Source organism: Thunnus thynnus, chromosome 24 (genome assembly GCF_963924715.1).
Source record: "Thunnus thynnus chromosome 24, fThuThy2.1, whole genome shotgun sequence".
In the NCBI taxonomy this organism is placed as follows: domain Eukaryota; kingdom Metazoa; phylum Chordata; class Actinopteri; order Scombriformes; family Scombridae; genus Thunnus; species Thunnus thynnus.
Window position 1 is genome coordinate 18,009,890 of NC_089540.1, and position 25,041 is coordinate 18,034,930.

The 25,041-nt window shown below is 37.9% G+C and overlaps 1 protein-coding gene across 2 annotated transcripts in view; it reads left to right on the forward strand.

The window, feature by feature from the left end:
• The first annotated feature begins 11,038 nt into the window (after positions 1 to 11,038).
• Positions 11,039 to 25,041, forward strand: part of nab1b (NGFI-A binding protein 1b (EGR1 binding protein 1)) — a 29,633-nt gene continuing 15,630 nt past the window's right edge. Inside the window, exon 1 of one of the 2 annotated variants that reach the window (XM_067583654.1) lies at positions 11,039 to 11,184. The gene's annotated coding sequence lies outside the window, so the exon portion shown is untranslated. Of the gene's footprint in view, positions 11,185 to 18,407; positions 18,909 to 25,041 lie in introns of those variants that run through there. The other variant, XM_067583653.1, reaches the window with a different exon arrangement.

Below are 25,041 nucleotides of genomic sequence, written 5' to 3' on the forward strand. Positions count from 1 at the left end.
TGTTTTTCAAAAATCTGACTTTCACCCGTGCTGATTTCGGAAAAGAAAAGAAGAGGAAAAATCCTATTTTTACTTTGTTTTAACTTAAATTCATCAAAACTGCAACCACACAAAAAGGAACCGAGACCACCAAAATTCAAATGCAGTACTTTCAATATAGAAACTAGTCAACAACTACATCTGAGTTGTTGATTGAAAAAAATACTTTCACCTCGAGGTCCACTCAGATCCAGAGCTTTCTATAATATCACATGATCTTCATCACCAGATGGAGTTGTTTAAGAAACGTGGATGTTGATATTTCACTTTCAGGGCTTCTCATGTATCTAAAAGTTGAGGTTTGAAGTTCAATATTGACGTTGGAAACAACAGTTGACCGAATAATCCCACCTCAAGGTCCCTTTAGTAGCCACTCTGGAGCTTTCAATCATATAAAGCAGGTGATTCATGTTTTATGAGGCTGTTACAGGTTTGTTTACATCACTAATGGTTGTAAATGTTGGAGAAACTATAATGTTTTGTTGAGAAATACACAGAAATTTCACACTGAAACTCTTTTATTATATCATGAATATAACTTTAATTTATATGATGAAAAAATAAGTTTGGGGCTTTTGCATGTTCAAAACTGCAAATTTTAAACAGTAAGGATGTTTTTATTTCACTACACTGAATAAACACAGAAGTAGTATAACAGTTAATTATAAGATACATATGCAAGTTTAAATATTACATTTATATACAAAACAAATCAGCAACATGTATACGAACATTTAAGTAGTATTGGATTGTAGTGGCAGCATTTTGCACGTTAATCTCTTATGGTCACAGTCACAATGCAATAACAATAAAGACATTTACTTCTTGAATTTAACAAAGGAGTCTATTTCATTTCTATAGCTCCTCACACAGAAAGCATTTAGTTACTAAGTGTTGACATACAAGGTTAAATGAAAGAGAGATAACAACACAACAGTCTACAAAGGAAAGAAAAAGAGCAGAAGCAGACAGATCATGAGGTATTTGCCTGCGCCTGATGCTCCAATCCAAACCATGATTCAACAGCATTTCATTTCCCGCAAAACGTAATTGCTGTTGAAATTTCGTTGTATATGAGTGTCATTTCCAGGAGAGAGGGTTGACCTAACATACCACGCAAGTTGAATGAATTTCTGTGGAAACTATGAGTTTGACCTGAGAGGAAAACCTCTACAGGTGAAGCCTTACTGCTTCGGGCTGAGTGATGGTATCTGATTGAGGTTTTAGCAGGAAGCAAGAGAAGAGGGATTGGGTTTCACACCTACAGGGTTCAATACCTTGTTTGGTTCAAAAGGTCAAAGGACAAAACATAGCCAGGTTTTATTCCCAGTAAGTTTATAGTTTACTCTTTAATTATGCCTGATTTGTCAAAAATAATAGTACTTGTTTCTAACCCTAATTTAACACAACATTTTTGATATGCTGGTGTTCGTCTGTTATTTGTTCCAAGGACACTGATAGTATTTTCATATTGAATGAGTTTATACTTTGCACCAGCCAAACTTAATGAGCCAGAGTTAGCCCAAGAGGCTAATCTTCATCTATTGTCCTTAGCCAGATACGAAAACCTAAAAACAAGAAACTTTATTGTCTGTCACATAGTAACAGAAATTCCTCTTGATACAACTCAATCTAAAACAAAGTTAGACAAATGTAACAATAGCAACGTTTTGTTGCATATTAACCCTTTCATACATGGTAACAAGCAATAAAAAAATGATTACTCTGTGATTTAATAATTCATGCATGAAAGGGTTAACATATGCAGTATATGTTCATCAATGCAGTGGTGGAAGAAGTATTGAGATTACTTACTTAAGTAAAAGTACCAATACAGCAATGTAAAAATACTCCATTACAAGTAAAAGTCCTGCATGAAAAAGTACTACACACTGCTTTTTGTAAGACGTCAAAAGCCAAAAAGGTTGGAAACCACTGGTTTCATCTTTAACAATGTGTTGAATTTTAAAAGCTTGTTATATTATCCATTGTGTCAAATCTTCATCTGAAAGGAGTGGAAGTATAAAGTAGCATCACATGGAAATACTTAAGTAAAGTACAAGTACCTCAAAACTGTACTTAAGTACAGTACTTGAGTAAATGTACTTAGTTACTTTCCACCACTGCATCAATGAGCATTGTCCCTGACAAATAAACTAATAAATTGAATGAAATCTAGAACAGATTGTTTTTAAAAAAAAAAAAAAAAAAAACATAATGAGGAAACTTTTAATGAACATGTCTGCAAAGTTCACAAAATGAATGAATCTGCAAAACATGAACGTATTTCATTTGTTTTCCCGAAAGTATCCACTTTTTCCTGTTTAGATGATTCAAAGTTCTTGGTTATGGTTTGGGAAAGATGGTGGTCTTGGTTAGATACTGAAAAAAGTTCACTTTCTAACCAAAACCACAATCTTTGCCAAACCTTAACCAAAGTGATTTTGTAGCCTGTCAGTCTGTCTCAAACAAAGTGTTTGCTTGGTCGTCAAGCAGCATCTGAAACCTCTCTCCCCCACACCTTTCCGTCGTTGAAATTGGGGAGGTTGCATTCAAGTTTTGTTACTTTCCAAAACAGATAATCTGACAATCACACCGTGTGCATTTGTGTGCACTCCCAAGTGCAACACCATCATGAGCACATCCTTTGTACTGAGGTTATGTGAGAAATTTGCAATTCAGTACAAAGTCCAGAGGTTGTGATTCGTAGCACAACAAGCTATTAAAGCTGTAAACAGAACCGCTTTCCTGCATATGTTCAGTGGTGTCTGCATTACACAGAACTACTCTTCGGAGACTGAAAATGTGATCGCTGTTTTTAGTCTTTGGAGCCGTTTCTAAACAAACTAACATGACCAAACTCTTCATGATGAAGGAACATGTCACCCAGTGCAGGAATAAGATATATCAGGCTTTGGATACACACACACACACAATACTTGATAGTAGATAAGTTCATTGTTGGTTTGGCTCCAAACATGAGATTTGTTGATAAGAAGAAAAATATAGCTTTAACATTTGCCTTTTATTAACTGTAACCACAATCTCTCCCTTAAATTAACCATATTTTATTTGCCAAACCTTAAACATATTGTAGTTTCCATGAGCAGATATTTCAGAAAGTGAGAATTTTACAAATTTTACATGGCATTCAATGTAATCCGGGATTTTGCAGAATCATCTTGTCTCGCATTAGAGTTGCCACCATTTAGTCGTATATTAACATAATTATTAGGAGACAATGTTGCACCAGTGTTTAATACCTTCAACAAAAGCCTCTGAATCAACATTCAGACCATCATGAGACTAAAACTCTCCAGTGACACCAAACTCTACTGACATTTCTTTTAGTTTTGGGTTAAGCTGCTTTTCAACTGAGTACCAGTTGGCAGATAACACCACTGAACGGTTAAATGAACAAAACAATCTTACAAAAACAATCAGTAGTCACAGGTTTTCCTGTCAGTTCTTGTGCAGGCGGTGATCTCGGTGGATGATATCTGATATTTAATTAAAGGCAGATACATTTTTATTTCCTCTGTGTGTTTGGCCCCGTTGTCTCGGCACTGTCTTATCAGTGTGTACATTAGTTTGTCAGCACGTCACTGCATTAATGTCACCAAGACAAATCCCTGTGCATTCAATGTGCTTGGCGATTAAAGTGATGCTGGTTGTGATGTGCTGCAGGGACGTGGGCAGGGCGATGTGGGTACTTGTGCGTGAGGAGCCCTAAGTTGCAGAGGTTTTTTTCTAATTGAGTCAGGGACTTATGCTGGCAAGGTAGGCGTGTGAGTGGGGGGGAGACTAATCCCAAGCTGCTGTTGTTTTTCGTGCCTGCTGGCTCGAGATCAAAAACTTAACAGCAATAATCATGCAAAATGTGTGGCTTCACTTCAAAGCCTGCCTCAACTTTGCTCACACTCTTGTAGCTCGCATTGTTTCATCATTTCCACCAGTTTTTCTTATCTTCTCCTTCCTTTCCTGCAAGGGATTTTTTTTCCCCTTTAGTGTTCATCTTTTGTCACATCTCAGCACTGTCAGTCCTCGAGGTTTGAAGGCGATCTGAGAGGTAGTCGTGACCTTTCGGTAGCAGCCCCAAATTAATACACTTAACAGATTAATCACACCTTCAGATAAGCTCAAAGCTGAGGCGTCTTTGTCACGCACAGACGCACACCACATCGAAGGCCGTTTGGTTTCTCTCTGACTGCAGTGGGTGGTTGTGGCAGAGGGAGCGTCAGCCTCCACCTGGAGATAGCAGACATGTCAGACGTCAGCAGCACTCTCAGGGTGAGGATGCCGTGGGCGGCGAGGGTCGCTGAGGCCCGTACGTGGCCAAAATGGGCAAATCCCCTCCACGTCAGCCCACGACCTGTCAGCAGGGAGCTACAGGGCCTCCCAACGAAGCTTTAAAGGTGCCACACGTAACATTTTAAGAGCAGCAAAAACTCCAGCACATTAATGACGCCTGGCCTTTTTTTTCTTCTGAACCCACTACTTTCATTACACATCAAATGATGCACACTTACACTTGAGGTGACGTTTTCGGTTTTAAAGCATAACAAAAACAAAACCTTATAAATCATGGCACTAAAATCACTTGTACCCTGACAGAGATTGAGTTTTCTGGGCTCCTTTTTGCACCAAATATAAAAATGTACTGTTTTTATTTGAGTTTTTAAGCTCTGATGTGATGCACAATACCTTTCACATTTTACATTTTCTGTGTTTGTGTTTCTGCACTGTAAAACTTCAGAGTTACACAATATAACATCAGTTAATCATCAGGGAATCAGTTGTGCTTTAACAACAACAACACAGTCAGAGCTTTAGACAGACTTAAAAATATATATACATGAATCCAAAGTCCAAATTCCCCAGAAGAGCTGAAGAAAGAAAGTGAAGAAGGTTTTGATGAGTCACCAACCAAACTCTGTACAAATGTATGTATGAGTAGTTCACAAAATCACAAAATCCCACATTTTATGTGTTTATTTAACCATTCAGTTATACTTTTTTGTAAATATTTTTCTCCCCAAATTATGAAAAATGTAAATGTTTCACTGTTCACTGTTATTTATTTACATAGAAAGTCACATTATAAAATATTTAGTCAAAAAATATCAGACAAAACAAACATGTGAACAATATGAAACATGTGTGTAACCGCAGAATTGAAACCCTTGTTCATGTGCAAATTCCCAGAAGTGTTACCAAGGAAATTAGCTAAATGTTAGCAACAGCTCTGACCAAGTATGTCAAATATTGATTGATTGATCCTAAAATTTCTGGAATGTGAGTCATGCAGATTGCATCGTAAATGATTCTACGTCATACACATTTTAAATAACTCTGCAAAAATTTACATCTGCAAAAAGTTTAGCCAGTAGAAAGTCTGTATTGTAGCATTGTTAGCATCTTAACATTAGCGGTAACAGTAGCACAATAATTTAGACACACTTGACTGCTTCAGAACTGTTTCAATTTGGAATAAATTCACAAATTTACCGCCATAACGTTGTGCGTTGGTTTACGTAGCTTCCGCGGTTAACATCCTTAAGGTTAGTGGTTATCAGCCATCATTCCACTTTTTGCTTTTCCAATAAGCATAAACATGAACTTTGACCTGAAAAAATGTGTTTTTAATTCTCAGGAATATAGAATTCCACATGTAGCATGTTAGCATCAGATAAAGAGACAAAACAAACAGACACACTGACGGAGCGGCAGAGTGATTCACACTTGATCAGCAGATTGGATTTTATAGCAGTTTAACCTTTCAGCTGCAGCACAATCTTTTTAACCACAAGGCCACAAACTGAGCCCACTTTAGATGATGAGTCATCATCAGCATGTGTCAGGATGTGATAACACACCATTCTTGCCTTAAACACGTCATTTTTAATATTCAATCGAATTCTGATGATATTAAAGACTCAGATTTGTATGTTGTCCTCTCTTTGAGATAGCATCTGTCCCACCACCATCGGACGGACAGTTTTCTCATGAAGGGTTTTATCAGTCTTTCTAAAAAGCTGAAACCTAATACTGAGAATTTCTATCCAAATTCTACGATAATTAGATCACTTGTTCTAATCTCCTGTTGTCCTGAAATCTTGATGTCCTTCAGAAGTCCAGTACTTCCGTACTTGGGCACAACAAGTCCTCCAAATGAAATGACAAAATGCATATGTTTGTCCATGAACTCTAAATCAACACGAACCGTTGGCAGAACGACATCATTTCTCTGTGTCTTCCAAAACCAATACAGATCATGTCTTATATTCGCATTTGCAGTTGGTGCATTAAAAAAACCTGAGTGGAAACACGGAAAATGCAAGAAATTCTCACAAAAAAAAAAAAGGTTTTGCGCTTTTCTGAGGTGAAAAAAATCGACAAAACGACAAAATCAAAATGCGATTTAGTGAATAAATCATGGCGTGCACTAAGACTTAAACGTCAACTTACGTTTCCGTTTCACTGAAAAGATGAAAAACAGCATCAGACGGAAACATCAGATCATCTTCCGTCATCATTTAATTACGTCACCTCGTTGCACCCTCTTCTTCTGAAATTATTTAATGGCCCCGAGTGGAAAAAAAGCATCACCAGCTGTTTATCTTGAGGTGCCAACTCCAAATAGTCGCAAAATGGCAGTGGATGGAAACACACATTACTTTTAATTTTCTTACTCTGATATTCTGGAAATCTGGTTAAAATTTGGGTAACACTTTATTTTACAGGCTCCTTCATTTTACACTAAATTCCTGAGTATTTTGCAGGTATATAACAGTTAATATTTAGGACATTTTACAGAATGTGTGGTGGTTTCTGCAAATTAACAACTGCGTATGAATCCAATTATAATGAGGGGATACCTACCAACTAACATAACCTTTTTTTTAATGTTTTCTCAATATTTGTACGAAATTGCACTAACCTTTCTGTAAAATTAACTGTTAAATACCTGTAAATTACATAGAAAATGTAAATTAAATAGGGGACCTTCATCATCATGGCTACAATAACGTGATTAAGGTTCGGGGACATTTGTGGTCTTGGTTTTTTAAAAAAACAATGCTGACTCGTGGTCAGAAACGGGAAGTGAACAGCGATGTCACGTATGAAAGTTTTGTTGAGTCATATGCTGCGTTCACATACATCGCGTACTTCTAGTTTTTACTTTTAGCTCGTACTGCAGCTGCCCTTATAAAGTATGCACTGTTGCACGCGGTATGCATGACCCAACATCCTGGTATTTTTAGCATATTGCATTTGACATTCTATGTATTGGGAAATACTCAATCTTTTTCTGGCATACTACATAACATCCCCAACCTCCTCGCCAATGCAGACTTTGTTGCTCTATAATAACATGATTGCTGAATATAAATATGTGACATTTTTTCCAGGGAGGAGAGTCTGTTTCCAGGCTTCTTCCTCATGCAGGTAATTTTTGACTTAAAGTAGAGGTACATGCGATGTGAAGGCAGCAGATTTCCATGCTGGCAGATTTGCAGGCAGCAGGGCCCCTATAGCTGTTTCTGCAGTCCACACTCTGCAGTAAAGTTTCACACACATAAACACACTGCGGGAACACTGCAGTCTCTATCTGTATGTCACATAACCTCCGCCTACGCACACTACGCCCACACACATCCTTGCCCAAAACGCCCACACAAGTGTAATGTGTGCTCAAAGACACACACACACACACACACATATCGCCCCTATACACACTCCCCGCCCACGCAGGCACACACGTGTTCAGTCAGACATAAGCCGCTCATACCATCCCACACTTTCTCAACAGACACAAAGTAAGACTCTGCTAACCGGGGAGGCTGTGCAAACACACCGGCTTCAGCCCTGCATATTCACACACACTCAAACTCTCCAATGCCGTGGCCTCTGTTGTAAATTCAAGAAATATGTTGTGCTTTTATGGAAAGAAAACCTGCTTGGCTGCTTAGCTGTTTTTGATTTCACAACATTTTTTTTTTTTTTTGTCACGCCCGTTTAAAGTGTGTCTGCCACCCAAAACGCCAACATAATACTGGGTGGAGACGACAATAGGGAGCAAATGGCACTAAACTCAAGAGGAGTTGTTTTTTTTTAAATTTTAACTCCTGCTTTTGGCATCATAGTCATCCTGTAACCCATATTCCCTCCAAATGAAAAGGGACACTCCATGACAAGCACTACCACCGCCTGGAGACTGAATCATGCTGCTCTGTTGTTCCTCTCCTTATTTTTATTTTTTTTCTTTCCTCCAAAAGAGGAACTTGGATGAAAAGAGCTGCTTTTTTAGAGCGCAAAGTGTTGAGGATGTGGGTTGGTGGGAAGGGGAGGGGAGGAGAGGGGAGGGGAGGAGACAGAGGGGAGCAGAGCAGCGTGGGCGCTCTGACAGGGCGAGGGGCTGACAGGCCCAGGCGTGGGCGTGTCATTGAAATGTGTTTCTACTCCGGAGGGGGGGAGAAGAAGAAGAAGAAGAAGACGACGGGAAGGGGAGGGAAAAAAAAAAAGTTGCAGGGAAAAGAAAAGGAAAAGAAGAAAACGAGAGGGAGAGGGAGAGAGAGGCAAGCCGCTGCAGAAATTAAACGAACAGGCGTCTCCTGAAAAGTGAAATATGAAGAGGCTCCTTGCCAAATGAGATACATCCACTGTTTGGAGGTTTCAGTGGGAGGGGAGGACGCAAAAAAAAAAAAAAACAGGAAAAAAAAAAGAAAAGTGACGCCTACTCTTTGGGAATGATTGACAGGACGACATGAAAGCAGATTGCTACTGTCGTGTGAAAACCCTGTAACTCTTGCTCTCTCTCTGTGGTTTGTGTGTTTTTTAGGAGTAAATTGAAGCGTGAGAGGAGTTTTTGTGGTTGTGGAAAAACATTTTATCAAATTAACTCAAGAAAGATTTAAAGTGGGGACACACACATGATGACTGATTGGACCGAAGCCGGACCAGAACTGTTCCGGTTTGGGTCGACAGTCAGCAGCATAGAATCATACAGTGTGTGATATTCAGATCCAGTCGCTGCTGCCGCTTTTAAAGATCTCCTCCAGGCATGTATTAAAGACATATGGAAATATGCTTGGAACAATAATGTGTGTCTGATATGGTTTTTCCACCAAAAAATAGTATAATTACTACATTAAAATCCTTAAAATGGCATCTTCTCTTCTCTCCGTCATTAAAAAAATCACATAAATATGCAAATATATTTCATTTCAGAAGTTTTCCTGCTGCACATAAGATGTCTCCTCCTTCCCTGTAAAGTCCATAATCAGTGTTTGTACACTGAAGGCTTCAAGTTTCACACTTATGCAAGTTGAATGTTGGACCACGATTGGCTCCAAACTAGTTGTGATGTCACAAATCACGCTCGTAGGCCCGGCTGTTCAGATTTAACTTTCCCCCTTCAGCAGATGAATTTTTGCGTGGAGGAGGACTTTAAACATGTTTGATACTTGCGACCATTGACGTCACTAGTCTATCAGGGTACAGCTAATTCAATAAAAGACGGGGGGGAAATGGCGAGCAAACTGAAACAGAGGAAAAGATGACTGAGCTGGAAAGAGCTACGCAGACCAGCCAGAACCTGAACTTCACTCACCTCCAGCAGTCTCTCCATCCAGGATCTCCACCCAAAAATCTCAGCGCAAACTGCTCCGCATGTAAACAGAACAAGCAGCTGTTGCCATCTGTGTTTGTTTTAGTACAAGAATACACGATAATTTACTTTCTTGTTGGATCTGTGAGAGTTAGATGTCATGTGTGTACTGTATATATTAAGCTACTGTCTGCAGCTGGTTAGCTTAGCTTAGCATAAAGACTGGAAACAGGGGGAAACTGCTAGCCTGGCTCTGACCAGAGGGAACAAAATCCACCTACCGGCACCTCTGAAGCTTACTAATGAACACGTTATATCTTGTTTGTTAAATCTGTACAGAAACCAATGTGTAAGAAGCAGTGGTGGAAGAAATATTGAGATATTTTACTTAAGTAAAAGCAGCAATACTGCCGCATAAAAATACTGCATTACAAGTAAAAGTCCTGCGTTAAAAATAAAACGTACTAATGTCCCCACTCAGTGTTATATTTATTGTATATAATGTATACAGATTTATAGTGCTCTAGTCTATAGTATAGAGTATTCACTCTTGGAATTTGTCATGATTTGTTGTTAAAACATTTGAATCGAAGAAGATTTAATGTAGATTTTTTGACACTGATCGACAGCAAATTACAAATGTAGAAAAAAATATAAAAGCATCTGTTTTACATGTAAAATATTGATCTGAAAAGTAGCTGTGGAATAAATGTGGTGGACTAGAAAGTACAATACTTCACCCTGAAATGTAGTGAAGTGAAAGTATAAAGATGCATAAAATGGAAATACTCAAGTAAAGTAAAAGTACCTCAGAACTGTACTTAGGTACGGTACTTTCCACCACCTGTAAAAAGGACAATTCACCCTTTTATGGGTGTATATGTGACTGTTTCTTGGCCTTACCTTACTTTACTTTATTGGGAAGATCAATCTTCTCATGTAACTCTTGGTCATAAAGTGATAAAACACATTTCCCAAGATGTTGATCTGCTCTTTTAAGGGACAAAAAAGTAGCTTTTAAGTCAATTCTGGAGCAAAAACAATCAGTTTTTACGTCTTTTTGTGTGTATTTCTGGCTGATAAACTTGATCTGATTTTTGTCCTCTGTGAAAACAATCATGACAACAAGCTCTCTGTGCAGAAAAGAAGCAACAGGAGTTGTACAGTAAGGAGCAGGGATAGGCAGTGGTGTAAAATTTGTGAAACTGGGACTTGTGGGAACAGGCAGCCTGGGTGTCGACCTACCTCACAGTGTGGGTGGACATCCTATTTCCTGCCGGCGCTATCGTTTTAATTGGCTCTTGTTTGGTGCTTGTTGTTAGATATTGAGTACAGTGTGTGTGTGCTTGTGTGTGTGTGTTTGTGTGTGTGTGTGTGTGTTTGTGTGTGTGTGCAGGTGAGGGAAAGGGGAGTAAAGCGAGGGAGGTCATAAGAGAGAGATATGAAGCTGATATTCCACCTCTTCTCAACTCCTTTCAGAGTCTGATTTGATCCCCGTCTGCTCGGAGGCTGATCCATCGGAACGCCGTTAGAAGGTCATATCTGCATAATAACACACACACACACACACACAAACACACATATATATGAGCACAAACACACACAAACACACACACACACACACACACACAAACACACATATATATGAGCACAAACACACACAAACACACACACACACACACACACAGAGCAGCCAGACGTGGATTTCAAGGCTGAAGGTGGGCGGTGTGGAATCCTACCTGCCTACCTGCTCCATGTGTGCATTTGGAAAACACATCATTAAGCGTGAAAGTTCATGCTTGACTTTGGGAGCTTGACAAAACACTCCCGACTCAAGTTTCACTTACTCGCTTTTTCCGGAGCTTTCAACCGTACCACAAGGTAAGCAGACCTGGAGTTTATTTCTCCTAGTTTTTACTATTACTGCTACGTTAGCGGAGGTAAGTCTGTGTCTCAAAGTGGCTTGTAAAGAATGATCATGATCATGAGTCACATGACCCTTAAGTGCAATAACTTCACCTTGATGAGAGGCTATATATACTTCCTTCCTGTCTTTGTTCTGTCTTTTTGACCTCAGCCATGTTGCAGGTGTCCTCTAAGTGAATTTCCTTATTTAATATTTGATTTATTTTTATCACACACAATTTCTGTTGAGGTTTGATTTGATGTTAATAATTTTGTTCTGTCTTTGTAAAATTTAAACATACAAACAAACCGACCTTGGATTCCTGCCTCATGTATGGGTCTCAAACACACTCAGCCTCGATATTTTTATTATTAATACCAGGCGTCGCTTGTAGTGATGAACCTACAGAGAATTTATAATTTTAAGGTGAGTTTCACCTCATAGTTTATCTGTCCGGCTGCAACTTTACTGTTCTGGTTCACTCTCAGCGCTCTCATAGCGTCGTTTTGGGCCGCAGCAGGCAGCTGTTTTCAGAGAAAACACTAAAAAAAAGTCACTGTACACTACCTGTAGACTAGCTGGTGAACATAGTGGAGCATTTAACAGCTAAAGAGCCAGATATTTCCCTCAGGAGTTGGTAGAGAGCAAAAACAGAGCTAAAAGAGAGTGAATACTGGACTTACATTCACCAGGTGGACAGAAACACGACTCCAAATGCATGATGATGATGTTGCTCCGTAACTGCTGGACGTGGAGATAAGCAACTGTTTTTTACGCAGCTGTCTGAAAACGTGCTGAGAGTGAACGAAAACGGTAAAGTTGCAGCCGGACAGCTAAACAATGAGCTGAAACTCACTAGAAAGCTGCAGAGTCACTGATAATTCTGTAGACATTATTATTAAAAGATATCGATTATAGCAACTTTAACGCTAATACGGACAAGAAGTCCTAAAAGTGCTATAAATAAAATCATAACTCCTTCTGCTAATGAAGACCATGTCATACAGTTGCTAGCTCCTTAAAAAGCTAGTAAGGGAACCTTGAGTTGGGATTGAACAGCAGACATTGTTGGAAAAAGGTGCAAAACTCACCAGAAGTTCCTTTAATTCAGTCATATTTTGCAGTTTATCACATGTCATAAAGGGTTTACAGCTTCTATTCTATCAATATATTAACCCTATAATATTCACATAGTATATGTAATTTATATTTGTTAAACAAATATCATAAATTAGTTTATTTGGAGGTTTTTTTGGAGGTATATTTTACATTTTAGTATCAGTGTCCCACAGGAACAAAGTTACTGTAAGATTTAAAATTCCAGCATAATCTGCAGTTTTGCTTTGATATTTGTTTTAGTTTCCTTCTGAAATTAATTAGAGGATCTGAAAAGCAAGCAGTCCCACCCCATCCGCCCCCTCATTCACACACACACACACACTCACACACACACACACACTACAAATACTAGTTTTCTCATCATTTGGGGCTTTTGAAGACACATAAAAGAAGCTGCAGCGTCGAGTGTAAATTGTACTTCTTTTATTTTATTTTGCTGCTGTGTTCGGGATGTAATGACGGTGGGGGTGGTGGTGGGAGGGCAGGATGTTGGAGGGTGGGAGGGGGGGTTTGGATTGACAAAAGCCGTTCTGGTTTGGTCCCCGGGGTGTTTCGGTGGTGGTGGCTGGCCTAATTCCCCAAAATAGCTCGTTGATGGGGAATCAGGCAGAGTCAAAGTGATCGTGTGGAGATTTGATTTGAGCTGCTCGGGGCCCTGATGAGCGCTGAGGGCGTCACTCTGCAGTCTGCCAGGAGAGTTTACAAGCTCTCTGCTTTTTTTTGGGTGGGCTTCATCTTACATGCAAATATTAAGTGGAGGTTTTTTAGCGTGTGAGTGTTTGCTCTCTCGGTACGCTGGCTGGTTTTATGGCAGTTTTTTGGAAGCTGCAGGAAGTGAATTTCATTTGCAGTCGCAGGAATATTTTCCTCCCATCATTTTTCATTTCAGATGTTTGATGATGGACGCTGTGACCTCTGACCTTTCACCTACTTATTGGTGTTTACATGAGATCATTCAGGAAGTGAAGCTTCAGGAGTCTCAGCTCACTGATGAGAATATAAAATCTATACTGAAATCAGCTGTAAAAGTAATAGCAGAAGCACGCTAGTACTGGAACTATTAATTTCAATACTACTAATATCACTTATAAAGAAAGTAATAGTAGTAATATATGTCTTGATACTTGAAACTAACCAGCACTGATGCCACTAGAAGGAGAAGTCGTAGTAGAATTAGTAACATGTGTGCCGGTAACAGTAGCAGTAATAGTAGTATCAGTAGCACTAGTGGTAACAATAGCAGTGGTCAAAGCAGTTGATTTGTACAAGAAGTAGTAGTAGTAGTAGCAACAGAAGTAGTCCAAAGTTTATAACACCTACTTGTTGCAGTACTAGAGGGAGTTGTATGAGTAGTAGCTGTAGTACTTTATTGTCATATTTCTAAGAAATGTATCTTTACCATAAAAAGGTGCAGTCAGCGCAGAAATACAATTAGTAGTAGCCTAGTTGTTTCAGCACCAGTAACTGTAGTACTAGTCACTGTAGTACAGTAGCAACAGCAGCAGTAATTGTAGTAGTGGTACCAGTACTTGTAAAATTAAGGACTTATGGTAGCAGTAGTGCAGGCAGATGTGTAATTTGTAGTAGCAGCAGTATCAGTAGTGGTAGTAGTATTCATACAAGAAGTAATAGTTGTGCGACTTGTATACGACCTAATTTATGCAGTACTAGTGGGAGTTCAGTGTCAGTATCAGTTGTACAAATACAGGTGCAGTAGTAGAATTAGCAGTTCTTGTGTTAGTCGTTGTAACTGAGTAATAGCAATGGCAGTAATAGTAGTAGTGGTATTTAGTTAGTTGAAGTAGAATGAGAAGTAATACTCTAGTATAGCAGCAGTTAAGTGGTAGCAGTGTTGGTTGTATCAGTATCAGTATATGTATGAATAGTAGCTGAATTGAAAGTGTGCACTGTACTTTATATAGATTTACCACTGTAGTATTTATACTCTTATAATTATAAACACTGTGGTTGCTTCACAGTATCCTTTCTGTCTGTGTGTGTTCATCAGTTCATTTCAATGAGCTTTAAAGGAGCAAAGTTAATATAACAATATTGTCAAAGTGTTGCAGATAGAAATCAGCTCAGTCACATTTGGAAAACCCGTTTTTAGCTGCACATCAGCCACAAGCAAAACCAGTGAGAATCACACACACATACTGTGCCCAGGGCTTCCTGCTACCCACTTCCCTGTGTTGGAAACCATTTGCATGCGCCGTCACATCACTGCTGATTGTAAAAATTTGTGAAATCTGAATTGAACATTTGCATCCAGCCCCTGTTTCATTGACGTACTTGCGCAACGCTCAACGTTACAGACTCACACGTGACCAAACTGAGTATACAGATATCAGTCAGATGACGACGACACACTCCTTTCATGTGTCGTCACACTCATAATGTCACACAGATGCATTTTAAAAACAACATCAACGTGTTTGAGCGTGAGCGTGCTAGAAAACTCCCTTTTCAGGAAATGTTGTTTATGCCAGGTGTTGGGAATGTTTTTGTGTTTCTTCTTTATTTTTTTCTCTAAGTTTGCAACGTAATTCCTTTGAAAATTGTCCAAAACAAGGAACCCTCAAGAAAAGTTTGAACCACAGCTGGAATATTTCCTCTTTCTTCTGGAGCACGTCAAAGAGAAAGTGATGCCCGAGAGCAAATTTTTTCCTCAAAATTCCACCAAATTTTTTAAATGCCCATGTGTCCCTTTGTGTACAGTTTACGTAGTTTCCAAATATCCATCAAAAAATGTCAAATTCAGCATTAAACTTGTTACTTCACTGCTAATGTCAAGTTCTCATGATGATTCATTATTTTTGTCCTTCATATTTAAACTTTGTGGTTAAATTTCCAGGAAATGTTGAATTTTCAAAAAAATTTTGTAGCATCATAAAGCATGAATGTATACATAAACACAGAGAAATTAAACACATACATATTTTTAAAAGGACATTATGTTGATACATCACATATAACAAATATGAATATACAGAATTAAATGTACATGTACAAAACTGTGATTTTACTACATAATTCACACTGCATATTAGCATTTTATATAGACTAAATTTACATTATTTTCATGTTACACCTTATATGTATACGTATACAATATGTGCCTGAAATCATTTTTAATTTAGACAAAATACACATATTTACAAGTTTTATATAAACAAATGTGCATATTCAAACAGGCAACAATAGAAATAAACATACACCATTCAGAGAAAATACATATATTATCAAAAACTACAGACAGATCACAGAGAATTATATATGTTTATAAATGTATATGTACGTGTGTGTATATATATATAGACTATATATATACTGTATATATACTGTATATAGGTACATCATATGTAATCTGTGTCTATATGTTTATGTGACACATGTAATTCTTGTATTTACTGTATGCATGTATGTGTGTGTATGTATGTATATACAGTATATATATGCATATGTATATGCATATACATATATATACATATGTATATGCATATACAAGAATTACACATCACCTGAAGATACACAGTGTGTCTATATACATATGCACTATATGTGTATGTATGTGTGTGTATGTATATATGATGTAATTCTTGTATATACATACGTATATACACATAAATACATTTATATACTGTATGTGTGCATATATGTATATATGTATGTATATATATGTATGTGTGTGTATATACTATGTATGTATGTTAATACAATAATTATACGTCACATATAGATACAGATAATAATGTACATGTGGACACATACAATATATACTTATAAAGAAAAGATACTGTATACAAAAAATATACATATAAATATATCAAATATACTAATACTGATATCTAATGGCCTTATAGTGTGTATACATACTGTATGTAAAAATATATATACATGCGCATATTTTACATGAGGAAAATATACATGTGGACACATTGTACATATAAAATATATACTGTACTTATAATTAAAACTTGTATCTAACATACACATATAAGCACCATTTATAGAAACTTAATGAATAGTTTCATTTTGCAGACAGATTTGCCCTTTTTATAGAAAAAGGAGAAACATTTCGACTATTTTAAGGTAATGTTACACCTCATGCATGTATGTGATCAATATCAGTAACTATTGACTATTGGTTTTAAAAATATTTACTGTTCAGCAGCAAATAAGTAAATAGTCTCCACAATGATGATGTAGTTTGAGAGCATGAAGTGTGCAAACTGCTGTGTGTCTGTGGGTGTTGAACCTGCCTGTGTTTGGTATTCCGTGCAGAAAGCCTCCCACGCCCCGTGTGTCCGCCCACGCACGGATTTGCGTCACGCAGGGAGCAGCGTGGGCGAGAGAGAGAGAGAGAGCGAAAGAAAGAGAGAGAGAAAGACAGAGAGAGAGAGAGAGAGAGAGAGAGAGAGGAATATCCCACTTTAGTGTGGTGCGCGTCAAGCTGCGCGCACGTACAGCGTAACAGACAGGAAGAGCTGAGAAAACAAAAACATGACAAGTTTGAGTTGACATTAAAAGAGGACATAAGCATAGAGGAGATTATTTACATATACCGTTCATATTATTCATATTAATTAGTGAAGTCTGTCTGGAAATTCTACAGCCTGGACAAACACAGTTATTCACAACGATGAAAAATGATAAAATGCAAATCATGACCAGCAAAAAAATACAAATTCACTGAGTGATGACCCCTCTGACTCATTAGTACGTAGTACTGCAGCTGGGAGGGGAGAGCGACTCCCTTATGTGACGTAATATGAGGCATTGTTGGAGAAACAAAAGCTTGTTTTAAAGGTGCTGCTCAAATTTCTGCCTTTATGTCTCGTTAAACTAATAAAATCACACATTAACCTTTAACAGGATCATTTTCATGATACATAAACTGTAAATCCAGTAAAAAAATTCAACCTGCAAGTTGCTCTTTAATATTAATTACATGTAGGATCTAAACTATTTTATGGTTTTATATTTTTATTAATAATAACCTTATTTAAAAAAAAAGTTTTAACTTGTGAAGTCTGTTTTTAACCATTTATATTTTGTGTTTTATATCATTTTTGTGTTTTTATGCCTCGGCGCCATGACAGTTCGTCCCATTCGCTTGTAAACGCAATATCTCAGGAACGACTTGAGGGAATTTCTTCAAATTTGGCACAAACGTCCACTTGGACTCAAGGATGAACTGATTAGAATTTGGTGGTCAAATGTCAAAGATCACTGTGACCTCACAAAACATGTTTCTGGCCATTACTTAAGAATTCATAGGCTAATTGTGACAAAGTTTCACACAAATGTCTAATAAAATGATGAAAATGATGAAATTCTATATCCAAAAGGTCAAAATTCTTGAAACTCAACTGTTGAAGAAAGATTTATAACTTTAAATATCATACCATGTAATAAAGCTTTAATGTTTTTACGGGTATTTTTATTTTTGCTCTTTTAAAAAAACGTGCAACACTGAGATCAGATTATTAGATCCAAAGTCAAACAAAAGTGCATTTATAAAAATCAGTAAATAAATGTATTTTAGGTGGAATTTTTCTTATAATGTGAGAACTTAGCATATATATTCATTTTAATAGTGGTCTGTGGATATAATCATAATGCACAGACACAAACTTTTCTCACTTTTCTACATTCTCGTCACCGGTGGTTTTATTGTGTTGCGCAGGCAGGAAGTGTGTGCGTGTGGCTGTGGGTGGTTTAACGATAGTTTAACAGTGCAGGGGAGTGGAGAGACGCTGGGAGAGGACTCAAACACTCACACATATTCACACACACACTCACTCACTCACACACACTCAGCGTAGTCGGGCGAACACACACACTTGGAGGAAAAAGACGCACCGAAAGACGCACGAAGGTCAGCGGCTTTTTCTGACATTCTGCGCTTTTTTTTCCTCTTTTCTCTCAACGGCAGGAGACAGAAAAAGTTTCCAGAAAGAGAGACAGAGACAGAGGAGAGGAGTGTCGCTCGGTCTGAGCAAGCAAAGACAAGCAGTCCGCTCTTTGGCTTCTTTTTTTTTTGGCCTGGAATTTATTTTTAAATTTGTATTTTTCATTTTACGCGCCCGGCTGTGCTGTGGGATCTCTTCTTTGCGGGCTTTCTTTTTTTTGCTTATATTGACACCAAGGCTTTGTGTTGATAAACAGAAGAGCGAGGACTAGAAGAAAACCCGGACCAGGGCGGACCAAAGGGGGCCAAACACTCACCAGGTAGACACAATTAGACATGAACGCACAGGATTTAATCCTGCATGTTACCTGCTGCTGCTGCTGCTTTAATTCCCTACACAGCCACATTGTGCAAAGGTAGCGAGCTTGTAGCACCACAAAACGGTCAGCTGCTACAGAAATATTGTACGAAATGCTTAAAAATATCATAGAGGATCACGTAAACTTACACTATAGCGATAAAAAAAATAGCTCAAATGCCATTGAAAACCCAATAGTGAGCATCATATACAGACTACAAGTCTGTGTGTGAATATTATAGAAATGCTTTAAGACATGAACATACCTTAAAGCACAACTATAGCTACTTATATGCTTGATAAATGAGCATTATGGGAGTTATAGTGCAATTATTTGAATTATCATAGGATTTGTCATTTGGGTTCAGTATATTCTGTGTTTTAGAGCCATTTTCTGCAATATTCACTCTATAATTTTACTAAATGTGGTGTTTAAAATGTTTTTAGAGACTAAAGACAGCTCATACACACTCATCTGTGTGAGCACGTTTTTGTATTCCAAGTCATCATAGTGATTAGTGATGATTAAGTTGCAGCACAGTTGTGCAGCATTGAGAAATTGGGGAAATGTACTGAATCACAAATCAAAGTATTCCTCATCTTGCTGAGGGGGGGTTGAGGAGGAGGAACCCCATCCTGCTGCGTGGCACTTCACCTGGAAAACTACATGTGTGTGTAATCTAAGTGTGCGTGTGTGTGCCATTGTGCCAGTGCACGCCTCGCTTATCCAGGTGAAAAGCCGAACTCGCTAAACTCGCTTTGTGAAGCAGGACTTCAATTAGAGGCTCCCATTCACAGACGCCTATTACACCCAGAACACACACACACACACACACACACATCTGCTGTGATAAAACTGGAGTAAGATGGCAGGCTGTTGGATGTGAGCAGTGTTTGTGCAGATGGTTGATGAACTAACACACTAACAATGAGCATTATGGAAGCTGTTTAAAAGAAAATGAATCAAAGCTTTGTTTTATTAGTAGAAACAAAGACTGTGATGCTTTTAAAGCTGCAGCTATGAGGGTTATTTTATTCTCCAGGCAGAGGTTTGTTTTAGCAGCAATTTACCTGTGAACATTACTGATCACAGAGACAATAATCTACCTTCACACTGCAGTGTAGTGATACAGTTTGTTGCTACCAGCTTCAACAGAAGTGACAGCCTTTGTGCTGGTCGTATTCTTGCATTTGAATAGAAGCAGGTAGAAAAAAGTGGTTCCTTTGATTAATCACTTCATTGTTTAGTCTATGAATTGCCAGAAAATAGTAAAGAAATGCCTGTTTTTATTTCTCACACATCAAGGTGATGTGTTCAAATGTCTTGTTTTTGTCCGACAACAGTCCAAAACCTGAAACATATTCGGTTTCCTTCATATATGACAAAGACAAGCAGCAAGTCTTCACATTTGAGGAGCTGAAACTGGTGAATTTTCTGATTAGTCGACTAATCTTTAATTAATTTACAATCTGCAGTTAAGTTTTAAAAGCAGTTCTTACAATCTGAAGACTAAGTGAACATGTAAACCTTTGCATTGGTTTAAATGTTACGTTAATGAGGATTTATAGTTTGCGTTAAAGGCTTACCGCAAAGCTTCGCAGGCTACGCAGATGTCTGCCATAGTTTGAATAGATCTGCTCAAAAATTCAACTCACTCCCACAATTCAAGGAAATGTCTTCTCTTTATTCAACCAACAGTCCAAAACCTCAAAGATATTCAGTTAACAGTCATATTTGATAAAGAAAAGCAGCAAGTCTTCACATTTGAGAAGCTGTAACGACTAATCGATTAGTCGACTCAGTTAATTTATAATTTTCAGTGATTCAAAAGCAGTTGGTCAGCTTGTGCTGTTCATGTTCTCTCCAACAACTTTCTTATTTAATAGTGAGGAAAACATGAAGCAACTTAAAGAAATCCTCAGTATTTTCCTCCTGTTTCAGGAACAAAAAGCTTCAGGTCGCTGCAATCGGCACTCGCTTATCACAGTAAACGAAAAAATGTAAACACAGCGACTGCAAGTCATCACAAACTAAATAAAAGAATCTCAAGTATTGTAGAAAATGATCTTTGTGTTAAGAAAGAGTACAATACAGGATAACTGACAACACAGGACGAGGACAACAATGGAAAACATCATTTAAAATACATAAATAAATAAAATAGGATGAGACACAAAAACACATTACAGCCCAATCGCAGATGTACAAAACAACACCTGGTTTAAATATATATATATATATATATATATATATATATGTATATGTGGGTGTGTGTGTGTGGGTGTGTCTATATATATATATAAGTATAAATCCAGCTTTAGTGATGTGTCAGATGTGTCAGACGTGTGTCTACATCATGTAAGTCAACACATTAAAAAAACATGCTTAAAAAGTTATTCCCAGTCACAAAGTAATATATTTGATGGCTGTTTTCTTGTGGAATAAAAAAAATATGAGAAGTGCTTTTATATTAAAGTGATAAAGTGATATTTATCTGCTGTAGCTCAATATTCAAGAATATCTCAACGGGGTCTGGTTTAACGAGAATCTGGTATATTAACTGTTGTTAATTTGTAGCGCTTGAGTTCAGGGCTTTGAGTTGAATTGAATTAGTTTACATTTTTGTAACATTATTTGAGTCTAAAATATGTTTAAAGCAAAAAGAAACACCTTTACCTTTAGATTTACACTGCTGTAATGAATCTAAATAATGAGATATTTAGTGATTCTTTCACTAAGGAAAGATGTACAGTAAATGTTATCTTTTCCTGCCATATGTTAGTCACAGATCAGCATTAGTTGACGCATCATCACGCTTATGCTGCACATGATGAACTTCCTGGTCTTGCATGACGTTATTCTTCCTCAGAGATTTTCTGTATCACTACTTTCATTTGGGAAGCCACATGTTGCATTCTGGTGACACAAGCAGTAACACTGATATACAGCAGATGGAAATTCGTCAGGTTCACAACATTTACCACCGAAAAGGTGTTTTCAGTAAGCGATAAGCGTTTTTGGATTTGTTTCCAAATGAGAGTGGTGAAACTTGTAAAAAGTTCATTTTGTGTTTGACGACAAAGGTACCCAGCATTTTTTTTAAGATTGGGATGTGATGGTATAGCATCCATGAATGCTATGTGCTAAAAGAAGCAAAATGATTAAAAAAAATAGCTTTTCTAGACCTCAAAGTGTTTACAGGTTTGACTCCAATATATTCACATTTCAGGGTAAACTATCGCACACTTGAATCCAAACTGTGGCGCACTAAGTTTGCAAATTCTACTCCATGAAGTCGACTGCGACTAAAGGCTAATGTTTATAGCGCCGGCTACAGCGAACACGCACAGGGTGCTAAAGCCTTCTGTTCCTTAAACTAAACAAAAGTTGAGGATAACAACTTCAAACTAAACAATTTGGCATTTTAACAGAACCAAATGGAAACTGTGAGAAAAGTTTATAAAAGAAGCGTCACTTAAGATCACAGCAGGTTAATTCATGGCAGATCCAGGGTCAGTTTTCAAAACATGACAGTCAATATATCATAATACATTTATGTGTTTTTAAAATTACTGATAAATCAACCATATAAAGGGCATTTAGTGATTAGTGAATGGTGTGATCAGGTTAACTGGACTAGCAGATAAAATTTCATGCAAGCTGCAGTTTTTCAAATGAAAGCGAATGAATCATTGTTTATCATACTGGTTGTGTTTTTAACTTACTGTCTGTTGCTAGTCTGAGTCTGAATTTATTGCTGACAGTACAATTTTGGATTTAAGTGAAAGATTAAAATAAAAAATCCTTCCCTTTTACTCACGAATGTAAGAGAACTATTTATCAAACTTATCTTGACTTAAAAATGCTGTTAGATGTCAGAGAGCTGCAGAGTAGATCCTCAGAAACAGAAACAGAGCCGTACAAAACATCACTGCTCATGATCCATAATATGTCAAGAATAGAATAGTCTTAGACATGTATGTTATTTGTATTTGAGCATTTGATAGGATGTTACACTACCTTTTTATTTTTTCTTATTTTTTGGTGCAAACAAACAACATCTGCTGTCTGATTTCTGTGACGTATCTCGTCTACAAACGGCAGAACGTTTCGCAGCAGAATTTTGTGTTGATTTAATCATATATGGATAAAAGATTTTACTCATTGATCTACACTAAATAACCCATAAAAACAAAGTGAAAACACGGAAATCTGTCGTTCATGTAAGTATTCAAACCCTTAACTCAGTACTTTTCAGTTTTATCCATTTAAGATTAAATCTACAACACAGTAAAGTGTGCAAAAAGTGAATGAATCTACTTTCTCAATCTACTCTAAATATATGAGATTGTTGTTCATTTGACCTCTAAATTACAGCTTGCAGAATCAGCCGTAGTAGTAGTTGAAGTATCAGTGGTACTTGTGCTTCTAGTGGAGGTAAAACTCAAGATGATCTACATATAGGTGACGTTTTGTTAGTCTTCGCTCAGGCAGCGTTTGTCTTTGTCGTTTTTCCCGACTCAGCCAGGGTTGAGCCGAGGCCTGGCTCCCTGGGCTGAGGCTCTCTGCGCCTATTCTGGGCGAGGCGAGCCCACCACCTACACATCCTGCAGGGGTGGAGAGAGGCATGTGGTCCTCCCAGCAACCCGGGCCTGCTGACTGCCACTCCTCTGTCAGCGAGGCCTCCGCAGGGCCTCACATGCACATAGGAAGGAATAGGAAGGGAAGGCTGCTGGACTCAAAAACCTCATTCAAAAAACTCCACTTTGGTTTCTTTCAATTTAAGGTGGCAGGTATTGACGAGTATTACCCAGATTTGAGTTTGTAAGCGAATTAATGTCACTCTTGAAGATGATTACAAAGCTCACGGGCTGTCAGGGCAGCAAACATCCCAACCAGGAAAAGTTTTTATACAGTTCTGTACATGTGGAATCTCTCCAAATCTCGTGTATATGCAGTAGAGACACACTGACAGCTAAAACTGTACATTAGAAATACAAAAAGGCATCCTGACAAAAATATCTTTGCATAAGAAACACAAAATTATACCTGTACACGAGAATTTTGTAGTCTTTAACTGCACCTGTCTCTCATACAGTACATGAAACATGAAATATGAGAATATGTAGGTTGCCTAATCCTCTCCTCGCCTTTGTTTGATATGGCAATGAAGCAGAAAACTTGACAATCCCACTGGTGCCATTCATGCTAAAAATGTGCGGCACTTGTGGCATTCAAGTCAGAAAAGTCGTCCATCCAGGTGCCATATTTAACCTTTATACACACCTGCCGAGGCCTGATAAACTAAAATCATGTGCCTGCCAATAATGTGTACAGTCCAAAAATAATTCATTTTATTTGTGGAAATGTCAGTTTTAATGGTAATTTGTGTGCAAAAATCAGGTGAGACATGATAACCAGTAAAGAGACAAGAACAGGTTTAGAGTTTTTATTAAAGTTCATTCACTCAGTAGCTGTTTTGTTTCTGTTAATGAACCGTTTAAGCAGCAAGGAAACGTTGAAGATAAGTGTGGAAAAAAACTTAAATCTGCTGAAGGAGTTAGTGGCAGGTTGGCTGATTTATCCATAAAGGACAACTTGGTTTTTCTCACATTTGGTGCTCAACAGGGGGAATTCAGGCCCTGCATACAGAGAAGGACTTGTTTGAATAACTTGGACTTATTCAAACATTTTAAAGCGCAAACACAAACACCTTTAAGCTGTCAACTCTGACTGTGTCTGACTGTTTATCGAGTTAAAGAAAGAGTTTGACATTTTTGGGAAATACACTTAACGGCTTTGTTGCCAGGAATTATACGAGAAGACATCATATCTGTGCATTAAATGTGAAGCTACTACCAGCAGCTGGTTAGCATGAAGTCTGGAAACAGGAGGAAGCTGTTTGCGTGGCTCTGTCCAAAGGTAACAAAGTCCAGCACGTGACCAACTGTAAAACCACACTTTGGTTTTCATACGGATTAAACAAACAAGATATAATATGTTAATTAGTGAGCTTTAGAGGGGCTTGTAGGTGAATTTGTTTACAATATGACCTGTTTCCGGTCTTTATGCTAAGCTAAGCTAACTGGCTGTT